The sequence below is a fragment of the Myxine glutinosa genome, chromosome 6 (assembly GCF_964187855.1).
Source record: "Myxine glutinosa chromosome 6, kmMyxGlut1.1, whole genome shotgun sequence".
Classification (NCBI taxonomy): domain Eukaryota; kingdom Metazoa; phylum Chordata; class Myxini; order Myxiniformes; family Myxinidae; genus Myxine; species Myxine glutinosa.
In genome coordinates, this window is record NC_136266.1 from 75,081,950 (window position 1) to 75,094,372 (window position 12,423).

The following is a 12,423-nucleotide window of genomic DNA, read 5'->3' on the forward strand; positions in this document are numbered from 1 at the left end:
AATAATAACCAAAGCAATAAGTTTTGTAAAAACAAAATTACTAAAATTGCAAGCAAGTGGAGGTTTGTAAAACAAAATTGTAATAATAATATTGTCGTGTGACTACCCTGTAGTGAACACCGCAGGGTGCTACAGATGACCAAATGAGCTTAACACTCCGAGGCGTTCAATTCAATATGATGGTATTCGTTATACGCGCGTGAAAGGGGGGGGGGGGGGAGGGGGGTGATGCCAAACTTACCTGGGCGGCCTCCACGCGACGTCTTCATACCTGTATAAATTTACTCAAACAACACAGGTTTAAAATGTACAAAAATAAACAGGTTTTATGAAAGAAATGCCGGTAACAAAGAAAATGCATGATAAACTAAATTTCTAATTGGAGTGCTCCCTTGCAGACCCAGTAAACAGACAAAGGGAAATATAATTGAAAATAAATATGTGTTATTTATCAGCGCACTTCGCTCAAATCGGCTGGTGTATCTCACCAGGAATCGTCTGAAGCCTTGGCGGAAAACGCATGTCGTTGGCGCAAACTAGGCCTCACTGCACGACGCACGTCTTTTTACTCCGGGCCTTGCACACGAATCAAACAGGCCGCGCCTGTCCACTTGCCGTTCCTGCTTGGAAACCCGCGGTTCTCAGTCCATGGCTCTTCCTCCTCATGACCACCAGCAAGATGTCGGCACATGACCGTTCACCACAAAATCCCAATTCAAGAGCATGCCGATGCTGGGAGAGACGAAATGTTCCGTTCGCTATCGATGCCCAAACGAGAAGCGCCAAGAACAAGCGGCCGTTCGCAATGAGATCCTGGCACGAGAAAGAGGGCCACATGAGAAACGACATGAGAAGCAATGCTCGCTGTGAATCCCCCGCACGAGAAGTAGCACAAGATGTCGGTCCAAGCACTATTGTGTCCAGAACAAGAAGGCGCGAGAGGACAAAATGTCGGTCAGAGCGTTATTTTATCATCCAGGCTCTGAGGTCATCTCAACACGTCATCATATCTGACCCTATCAGCGAGTTCCATATTACCAGTCCTCTGCCAATCAAATCACCGCCCAATCACCGCTCTTTGGGCGTGTCTCCACGGAGCTGCCTGTCCTGTGCGCTCACCAAGTTGGTGTTATCCACGACAATGCTTCATGCCTGGCTTCCGGTAGGTTTTTAATTAGGGTGTTTAATGGGTGATTTCTGGCTCAGTGTGTTGTGCTGTGTCATAAGGAACAGAGGAATATATTACAGAGGCAATTACAAACATGGGAATAAATTACCCATAATCCCTCACTAATTAACAAGCCCCACCCCTCTAATGGGGATGGAGATACGATCCTCCACGACACATGTGCTACCGGATCCCTACTTATTACATGGGGGTTCTTCTTCCTAACGACAGTTGGAGCACACTAATCGATACACTCTACCTGGCTCTAAGGTATAATCATTGTCTACCCCCTACAAACATAACACAATCTAAATTTTTCTCAAAGATTATTTGTTGTACACCGCACCTTTCCTATGCCATCTCCAGGCATTGCAAAACGTCATTGCCGGGCACCGAAGGGGGCTCGGCAGTGACGCAAGCTGAAAGGGAGTACTCAGTTTTCACTCTGGTTGTTTGTTTTCTTGCTTTCTTGTTTTCTTGTTTTCTTGTTTGTTTGTCCGGGCGATATCTCAGCCATCCTTTGAGCTAGGAAGCTGAAATTTCGGCACAATACTCAGCAAGTCCTTTGTCAAAAACCATATTTTTTGTTTTTTGATTAATCAATTAATTGAGGAGTTATTTAATTATTAGCGATTAATTAAATACTTATTTAATTAATCGAATTTCCTTTCTCTTCTGACCATTAACTCAGGCACCTTTTGAGTTAGGAAGCTGATATTTGGACATGCCAATGACCAGGTGATTTGGCTGCAAAGGCTATTTTTGATTTATTAATGAATCAATGAATCGATTAATTATTTAATTATTCGATTAATGACAATTTTTTTTTTTTTAAGTTACAGATTCTGATGAAATGGTGGTGGTTTATGTGTTCTATTACCGAATTGATTAATCATTTAATTTTTTAATGATTATTATTTATTTATTTTCATTATTAATCATTTATTTATTTTCTTTCTCATTTGGCCAATATCTCAGGCACCTTTTGAGCTCGGAAGCTAATATTTGGACATGAGTGACCAAGTGATGTGGCTATCAAGGATATTTTTGATTTATTGATTAATCAATTAATCGATTAATTAATTTATTGATGAATCAATTAATTATTTATTTTTTTATTAATGACTTATTTAATTACATTTCTAAAAGATACATCTTCGGATGAAGCACTAGTGGTTTAGTTATGCTATTAGCCAATTGATTAAGAAAATATTTTGTGATAATCTTTTATTGATTTTAATTATACAATTAATCAATCAATTAGTGTACACCTCTCTCTCCAAATACAGTCTCGATGAGTTGCACTGCGGTATTGCCGGGCGCCGGAGGCGCGCCGGCAATGCCGCGCTGTAGGATATTTAATTATTTGGCATGGGGGCAGTGTACTTTGAATGTATGTGTACTTGTCTAAAATATTTTTGGATTTCATAGTAATGATAACAATGCCAATCATTGCAATAACAAACAGCTTTTACTGTTTTGTATTGTACAAATTGTTGGCAGAATCGGGTAGAGGTATGTATACTCACCTCCAAGCTGTCTAACCTGGATTTGAATCTCGGCCCAGCTTTAAACTACCATCCTGGTGTTTCACAGATAGGGTGATTAATCAATGTGTGTGTCGTCCCTTGAATGGACGGTGAACTGGGTGTCCCATCTGCTGGAATTAGTTGGTGGACATTAAAAATTCCATGGTGTTCTTCACAAAGAGTACGCGTTCCGTCACCCGCTGAACAAATTACAAATTCCTGCCCTGACTTCCTGAGTCGGATTGACGAACCGACCAGGTTCGTAGCCTAGTTGCTTTGGCAGCACCAACGCTCTGCATAGGGTATGGTACAAGATACTGATGATTATGATGATTGTACAAGTGGACCCAATTGTACAAGTGGAGAAGATTGTCAAGGGGACCGCAAGGCTAACCCCCGCTCTAGCAGGGAAAATGGCCTTAAAATGCATGTTGATGTTGTTGTTGTTGTACAAGTGGACCCAATATGGCTATGGAGTCTTGCTGAGAAGAATCATGCAAGTTAGAGGTAACATGTTATAATGAAACCTATGGAGTAATAAGGTTTTCTTTAATGCTTGCATCAGTTGCAAAGCCTTCACATACTAGCTTTGAAGCTCTGTTGTTAGGGTTACGAAGGTTGTGTTGTAAAATAAGGGAGTGTGTGCGTTCCATGTTATCTTATTAAACTGAATGTGGGTGTTTGTTTGACAGCACATTGTGTGTTAATTGGCTTATAGTGTCAGCCTTAAGGAAGGATTCGGCCTTCCTCTTGCTTCCCAGCACAGCAGATGTTTTCAACACTGCAAGTCGGTGCCAGGTGGTCTGCGGTCGTGGTCCATCGACTCCCTATATACAACTGTAGATGTGCTCGGTTAGTTGCGAGAAGCAATTCCCACAAAATGGCCCTAGCCATTATTGTGGCATATCTTGGCAACCGAAGTTTGAAAAGGGCACATCTGGTGGCAGGAAGAATCATCTGAAAATAAAAGAAATGAGAGCATGATTATAACAGAGGCGAATGTGAGGGATTTACATCTACCGACAGAGTCTCTGCTTACTGATGAGATTGGACTAATTATGTGTTTTTTGACACGGTTCTTATACTCGGTGTGCTAGTTCTTTGGCTAAAGCTGTTTCATGACTCCCTTTGAAGGTGGGTGGGGTCTTGGTGAATGAGGTGCTGCTGGAGTGCTCTCTCTCTCTCTCTCTCTCTCTCTCTCTCTCTCCCTCCCTCTCTCCCTCTCTCCCTCTCTCCCTCTCTCCCTCTCTCCCTCTCTCCCTCTCTCCCTCTCTCTCTCCCTGCTGGCTGTTGTGATTTGGGTGTGGTGTCATGGCGGCTGTGAGCAACTGCTCTGTGTTGTGGTGAGTCCTTTGTGCGATTTTCTCCTCTCCTGCCCTCCCCTCCTTCTCCTTTTCCATCCTGTGTACTTTGGCGTTTTCTTTTCATCCTTTCTACACCTTTGTCTTCGAGAGAGAGAGAGGATTGAGAGCGGACCCATTTTGGGTGCGGCCTACCGACTTCGACGACGCTTTGTAAGCCTTTTTGTGCTTATAATGCACATTTATTATTTATTTTAGTTTGATTTATTTCGGTTTGGTACCTACTTGTCCGGTTCGGACAAGTGGGGGGTGTTAATTCGCTGGGATGGCGAATGCACGCTCTCGGTTAGAGGCATTCGACAACTTAATAAGGAGGCATGCATTTGTGTGTGTTCCACCCGAAGGAACTTCCACTGAGGACATTGTTTTGTCGGTGGGGAAAATCATCGATTGTGAGAATGTACGAGCAGCGTCGAGAATGAATCAAAAAGTTGTTGTATTTGTGTCCGATGAAAAATTCGTTCATGATGTTGTTAGTGCGGGATTAACCACAGAGACAGGTCTCTTTGTCTTGGCGTCGCCTATGGACACTCCGTCAATGAGGGTCGTCATATCTAATGTACCCCCATTTATAACCTGCGATCAGCTGATGTCCGTTTTGTCCCGATACGGAACAGTGGTGTCGAAAATCACAATGATTCCGCTCCGGCCTCATGATGAACATGTGAAACACGTGATGAGCTTCAGACGGCAGGTTTATATGGTGGTTCCGGATCGAGGCGATGACACGGGGTTAAACATCACGTTCAAGGTAAAGGTGAACAACCATGATTACCAGATGTATGCGTCATCGGCCTCATTAACATGTTTTCATTGCGGAGCTTTTGGCCATGTGAAAAGGTTTTGTCCGAAGGTATCGTGTGTAAGGTGCGGTGAAGCAGGTCATACTGACGCTGATTGTAAAAGAGATAACACCCCGGTCTCTAATGTACGAAACAAGGCAAACCGAAATACCCGAACGGTTCCTACCGCCGCTCCCTCGCACACGAGGAGTAGGGATAATACTCCTGTTTGTGTTCGTGAAAACGACAACACCGCTGATTCGGTAAATAATGAAATAATCCCGGATAACCCACCTGTTGTGGCAGATGCTACGTGCAGTGAGGAGATGGAAGAAAATCCCATTGTGGTGACAAAAAAACGAAGAGCACCTGGTGCTTGTAACTCCAACATTACTTTTGAAAAGGTAGTGTTGGATAAAGACAGTGTGGGTGAAGACGCCCTGAAACGTCTTTCTCAGGTGTCCACAAGCTGTATTGAAACCAGGGAGAAGGAACCTGAATTAATTAATTCTCAAACATTATCGGGCAGCATCGAAAACTTGGGAGAAAAAGTAGATGGCGAGACTAAAGATGATGGTGAGCTCATTAGTGAGCCGCCACCTTCACTACCTGCTGAGACTGAGCGGAATGGGAATGTTTCAGCCCCAAGCTCCTCTTTGCCAATGCAAGATCTAAATCATGACACCGGTTCGTCAACTGAGCCAGTGAACATCTCCCTACAGGAGGGTGAAGCTGAGATTTCAGCTCCTGCTGAATGTCCCGGGTACCAGAGTGAAGACGACTCGACCATAGAACATTCCAGCAAATCTTCGGACTTGGCTGGAATCAAAATGGGGACGGTGCAGACTGATATATGTGACCTGGGCGGAGCTGTTTCTGATTTGTCAGAATCAGATGATGAGGTTGAGATGACTGAGTTGTCTCAATCTTCATCAGATCAGTCATCTATAGCCCCTCAACTTATTATTTATTTTCTGAATGACACCTACCGACAGCGAAATGTGATCGTAAAATATCATTTTCCTGATTTAATTTCATTCGTCCAGGCTGCAAAGGACATAATTAGGAAGCCGGATGAATTTCATTTAGCGAGGTCACTGTTTCATCGGCTTAGAAAGGCTGTTACAAAAGCAGGGAGCGAGATTTCCCAACAACCGCTCACGCCTTTTGATAATCCATGAAAAAAAATCACCTTTAGAACCTTAAATATGAACGGCGGAGGTGCAAGCCAAAATCGCCAGGTTCAGGTGAAAAGTTTATTTGAGCGCAAGAAAATTGATGTACTCTTACTCCAGGAAACCCATATAATTCAAAATGTGGAGTACAACTGGTGTCGCCTCTTTAAGGGACAATGTTTTTTTAGTAACATGTCTTCTTCTGCTGCTGGTGTAGCCTTTTTACTCAGACCAGGCCTAGTACCTGAGTCATGCCTCTTCCAGGAGGTGATTAAAGGCCGGTTTATTTCACTGTAACTGGTCATTAATAATTTTCGTTTTACACTATTCAACGTTTATGCACCAAGTGAGAGTGTGGAACGAAGAGCTTTCTTTTCATCTTTGATTCGACACATGCAGTCGATAGATCTCAATAATTGTATTTGCATGGGGGGTGACTTTAATTGCACCTTTGAACCCAGTATAGACCGAAATACAGCAGAACCTCATCCCGAAGGTAGTACTGATTTGTTAAATTATTTTTCGGCAGTGGGTGTGCTAGATGCATGGAGGCTACATTACCCCAACAAATCTGAGTATACTTGGGGACGATGTGCCAATGGGAGAATGACATTCGCTAGACTTGACCGTTGGTACATAAACTCACAGTTCAGGAATGCGGTTATCTCTCCAAATCATTTTCCAGCTTTGTTTTCTGATCATCATTTAGTTACCATGGGCCTCTTTTTCCCTCAACCCTTATGCAAAAGTGCATACTGGAAATTCAATACCAGTCTTCTCGAAGATGCTTTGTTTAAAGACGCCTTCCGTACTTTTTGGGTCATCCAACTTTCAAGAAAGCCCTCTTTCTCTTCTTTAGCATCATGGTGGGATAACACAAAAACTCAGATTAGTGTTTTGTTTTGAATTGAGTGTATTGAGTATTTTGTCCGCAGTTTGTTTCAAATGAAACTGACGTAAAAATATAACAATGGCTTATTTAGAAGCTGATATTATATGGTTAGAGTGTAAAGGTGGGTTTTCACGGGACACGCGAACGGTTCGCGAAGGATGCGAATGTCGAAAAAATGGCAAAGTCCAACATTCGTATTTTAGGCTCCAAAAGTTCGCCAAACATGCGCGGGGGTTCGGAAGCGTCGTCAATTGTTCGCAGGAGTCGTTTTTTGTTCGGCGGGAATTTCAAAAATGTTGGACTTTGCCATTTTTTCGACATTCACATCCTTCGCGAACCGTTCGCGTGTCCCGCGAAAACCCACCTTAAACTGGCTAAAGATAATAACAGAAGAGACCACAGGTTATTGGTTGAAAAGAAGGCTCAACTGAGAGAGCTGATTCAGGAGAAAGCAGCAGGCCTGTTAATCCGATTAAGAATAAACAATTTAAAGGTATTAGACACCCCTAGTAAATCTTTCTTCCAAATGGATTTTGTAAATAAGTCACCCAAAACCCTTTTCTCTGTACAAGACTTTAGGGAAAACAGGGTTGCCAACCCTGGAGATGTAAGGTTGTGCATTAGAGAGTTTTTTTCAAAAGTTTATGCAAAACAAAATGTTTGTGAGCAAACCATGAAATTTTTAACTTCTCACCTTTCATCCCTAACTGAGCCTCAGTGCCTGGGCCTGGATTCAACAATTACTTTGCCTGAGCTAACGCAGGCCCTAAGTGAAATGGACTCGGGGAAAGCTCCTGGGATTGACGGCCTACCGGCAGAATTTTTCTTGGCTTTTTGGGACCTTTTGGGCCCTGAATTATTGAATGTCCTGGAATCATCCGTGGTGCTTGGAGAACTCCCACTAAGCTTCAGAAGAGCAGTGGTGTCGCTGATTCCAAAGACTGGAGATCTACGACAGATAAAGAATTGGCGGCCGGTCTCGTTATTATGTACGGACTACAAAATATTGTCAAAAGTGTTGGCCAGTCGGTTGAAGACGGTAATCGGTGATCTAGTCCACCATGATCAGAGTTACTGCATCCCAAACAGATCTATTTATGATAATATTTTTTTGATCAGAGATTTAATGGAATGTGATTGCTTGGAAAAAGATTTTGAGATAATATTTTATGACTTTGTTGTACAACAATATATTTAGTTTATTTAAAATAAATAACGAACTCAGCTCTCCGGTACAGGTTCAAAGAGGGGCGAGACAAGGATGCCCGGTTTCTGGGTTATTATTTTCCTTGGTAATGGAATCACTCCTAATTTTATTTAGGAAAAATATTTCAGGAGTGACTGTATCCCCTGGGAGTCCTTCAGTAGTTGTATCGGCTTATGCAGATGATGTCTGTGTGGTTGTTAAGAAGGAGAGTGATATCCCAGCACTTGTTGAATGTTTAAATCTTTTTTGCCTCGCTTCTTCTTTGAAGTGTACCTGGGACAAGAGTAAGGCCTTATGGATTCCCTGTCTCAAGAACATTCCACCTGGAAGAGTTTTCTTGGCTTTTTGGGACCTTTTGGGCCCTGAATTATTGTGGCACAGTTACCACCTGTGCATCTACCAACAAAGTTAAAATGGGTGGAAGAAGGAGTCAAATACATTGGGGTTTTACTGGGATCTCCACATTACGTCCTCAAAAATTGGGACGGGATTGTTGAGCATGTCAAAAAAAGACTAGGACTGTGGAAACGAGCTCTGCCCCACCTTTCCTGCAGAGGCAGGGTTCTAGTGGTTAATAATTTGGTGGCTTCTTCCCTGTAGCATAGGTTTATCTGCCTTCAGCCACCGGAGGCACTACTAAAGGCAGTGCAGAGGCTACTGGTGGATTTTTTTTGGAGTGGTCACCATTGGTTACTACCAAATGTCATATGTAGCCCCTTGTCTGAAGGTGGTCAGGGACTGATCGACATAAAAAGTCGTATCATGGCTTTTCGGCTGTGTACCATACAGCAGTTTCTGTACAAGGAAAGACTGCCAAGCCGACTTCTGGCCTATCACGTGCTGCGAAAAGCAAGCAGGCTCGGATACGGCCTTGAACTTTTCTTAGTCCAACTCCAACATGTCGACACATCTCATCTACCATCATTCTATCAGAGCCTTCTGAATGCCTGGCAAAGCCTTTCGACTAGTCACCAGCAAGAAACCTATGCTACAAACATGTTTGTGGAAGAACCCCTTTTTTCAACCCGCTTTTTCCTGCAATTCCAAGAAGCCGAGACTTTTATCAACACTTTATTACAGCAGGCATAATCAAAGTGTTGGACCTCCGCCATGATTCTGGCTGGGGGTGGAAGTCGGTGCAAGAGATAGCTGATATGACTGTAATATGGTCAAACAGAATAATCGGAAGAGTCCTAAAGGAAATAGTAAAGAAAAGCTTCCAACTTGGACGAAGATGGACCCAGGAAGTTTTGGTGACATCCAATGACTGGCAATTTCCTGGTTTATTGGTACAGCCTAGTCACGGAGACTTGCCCCCAATTAGTGAGGGACAAAACATTTTTCAGAAATGCAGTAGTAAAGACCTGTATCGTTTATGTACTGCAGTTTTGCTTGGGAACTCACCGTTAAATGGAGTGGCCAGGTGGAAAGGGCTAATGCCGGAAGGACTCCCATCTGAGCCTGCATGGGAATCAATATACAGTAAGCTGGTAAGCAAAAGGACAGGTGATCTCCAGTAGCGAATGATACACTGGATCATTCCGTCTAATAAATTAGTGAGTCATTTTGCTCCCACATCTACGTGTTGCCCGTTCTGTGTTTACACAGAGGATGTGTTCCATGCGTATGTTGATTGTGCAAGGCTTGTGCCTTTATTTCCAGGGCTGAATTACATGGCTGGAAAAATGAAGATCACTTTTTCTCTGCGATCATTTATTTTTGGTTTCAATGATATGAAAGAACATGTACATATGTTGTTTTTGTTTTTAGTGGCCACAGCGAAAATGGCAATTTATTTATCGAGGAAGGAAAAACTGAAAGGAAAGCCGATTGGGCAATGTGATGTCTTGTTCTTTTTTAATGCCTTGGTATCTGCAACACTCAAACTTGAATTTTATGTTTCTGAAAGAAAGAAATGTATTGATGAGTTTATGAACATTTGGTGTTTTGATGGGATCTGCATGGTGCAGGAGAATGAATTAATGATATATTTGTAGGTTTGTTTGGATTGAATCAGTGTGGTCGGTTTTTCTGTTGTTGTTTTCTTTTCTAGTTCATTGTACTGTTTTGAATTCCTTTCCTTTCCTGTCATTATCTTTTTTTTCTTTTCTGTGTTTTTGATTATTGTGCCTGTATTGAATAGTATCTTCACCGACTGGCTTGTATTTTTATATTTTTGTAACAAAAAGTCAAAAAAGTCAAAAGTCTCTCTCTCTCTCTCTCTCTCTCTCTCTCTCTCTCTCTCTCTCTCTCTCTCCCACTGCCTCTCCCTCTCCCTCTCCCTCTCCCTCTCCCTCTCCCTTCCCCTCTCCCTTCCCCTCTCCCTCTCCCTCTCCCGCCCCCTGCTGGCCGTTTGTGTGTTGGGCGTGGCAAGATGGCGGCTGTGCATGTGTGGTGAGGTGCGAGCTGCTCCGACTTTCGATCGTTCTACCCCCCTCCCCTTTTTTTTGGTCGTTGTTCTCACCTTTCCTTTCCATTTTTGGTTATTTTCATATTGTGTATTCTCTGTCCCCCCCCCCCCCCCCCCCCCCCCCCACCACTACTCCATTTTCATCAAACCCGGTACCACAACCCTCGTCCTCCCTTCCCATTTTCCTCCCCCCACCTCCCTCCACCTCCCAGTTCCACACCCGTTCCCCCCTGCTCGGTATTCCCTTCCTCCGACCGCCCCCCCTCCCCCACTCGTTCTCCTCACCCTCCTCCCCGCCTCTATTGCATTCCTCGCTTGTGTTGCTATCTCTATTTTTTTTTTTCCACTTTCGTTTCTTCCCCTGAGATACAGAGAGAGAGAGAGAGCCCACACCTTTCAGTGAGATTGAGGTGTGAGTCCATCGGCACTCTGACGGGTTGTCGTGATTTCTCGCCCTTTTCCTCATTGAGAGGTGTGTTTTCTCGCGATAGTTTCGCTCGTGCTGGTGTATGCCGAGTAGCACTTTTCCCTTCCCCCCCCCCCCCCCCTGCTTGTACAGAAAACTGTCCACCCTCCCCAAATCCATCTCGGCTTAGGCCGAGGGTTTTCCCCGTCGTCGTAATGTCGGCACGTTCCCACGACGCAGCCTTTGAAGGCTTGACGCAGAAACATGGCATGGTTTGCGTTCCCCCTAACGAGGTCACCGTGGAAGACATCGTTATTGCGGTGGGTAACATAATCGGGCTGGAGAAAATCCGTACAGCTTCACGGATGAACAAACGCCTGGTTATATTCGTAGCTGAAGAGCAGCTTGTGCATGAAATTGTGGCGACCGGTTTGTCTACCGAGAATGGACATTTTGTCCTGGTCTCCCCACTGGACACCCCAGCCGTGAAAGTCTTGATATCAAATTGTCCCCCATTCCTGAAAAATGATTTTTTTTTTTTTAAAGCTTTCTCGGTATGGTACAGGGGTGTCGGAGATCACGATGTTATCTCTGGGGTGTCGCAACGAGCAGGCTAAACACATCATGCCCTTCCAGCAGCAAGCGTACATTGTGTTTCCTGCATTCAATGTGGACAAGGTGCTCAACACGGTTTTTACGTTTTGTGTGGATAATCACGAGTACCAGGTATATGCGTCCACGGAAACGTTAAAATGTTTCGGCTGTGGAACTTTGGGCATCTAAAACGGTTTTGTTTACAAATTGCCCCCGCAGTGGCCGAGCAGACAACACCCCCTGATACTGTGACAGAAAACGTACCATTGACATCCAAAAAAACTCCGAAAAAGAAAACGTTTGGGATGGTTTTACACTCGTCTCCTCTTTGAGAAAGAGGAAAACACTTCGGAATGTCCCTCCACCCCATAAGGAAAAGAAGGTGGTGTTGGACTCCGATGCATTGGACTCAGTACCATCTGATAAAACATCGATGAGTAATCGATATGAAGTATTGCTAAATGTGAATGCAGATCCTCTGCCTGCTGCCGATATGGACCCTCAACCTAATGTGGAGGAGTTGCATGCGCTACCTCCAGATGAGGTTGGAGTGCAAACTACGTTAAATCCTTGTGCAGATTATGACAAATCGGGTCGAGATTCGACTGGGGGGGGAGCAAATTTCGATCCCTCAATGTTCCAACGCACCTGACGGCGATCTTTCAAATCAAATAGTCATTGTACCGGCCAATTTAGAAAATGTACCTGAGCACAATGATTGTCCCGAGGAAGAACCTCAAAATGTGCAACAGGTTGCAGAATCGCCCCTCCCCCCCCCCCCCCCCCCCCACACACATTACCCGGGGTTCTGGTGGAACCTCTCCCTCAACCTGTTCCTACAGAAAAAGGGCAGGATGACACCTGCACACCACAGAGTATTCTGGTGTCTTAAGAGCCAG

At 44.1% G+C, this 12,423-nt stretch overlaps 1 protein-coding gene across 1 annotated transcript in view; it reads left to right on the forward strand.

Moving 5' to 3' along the window:
- Positions 1-12,423, forward strand: part of LOC137429981 (inactive dipeptidyl peptidase 10) — a 380,373-nt gene that overhangs the window by 260,967 nt on the left and 106,983 nt on the right. The gene's annotated exons all lie outside the window — the stretch shown is intronic.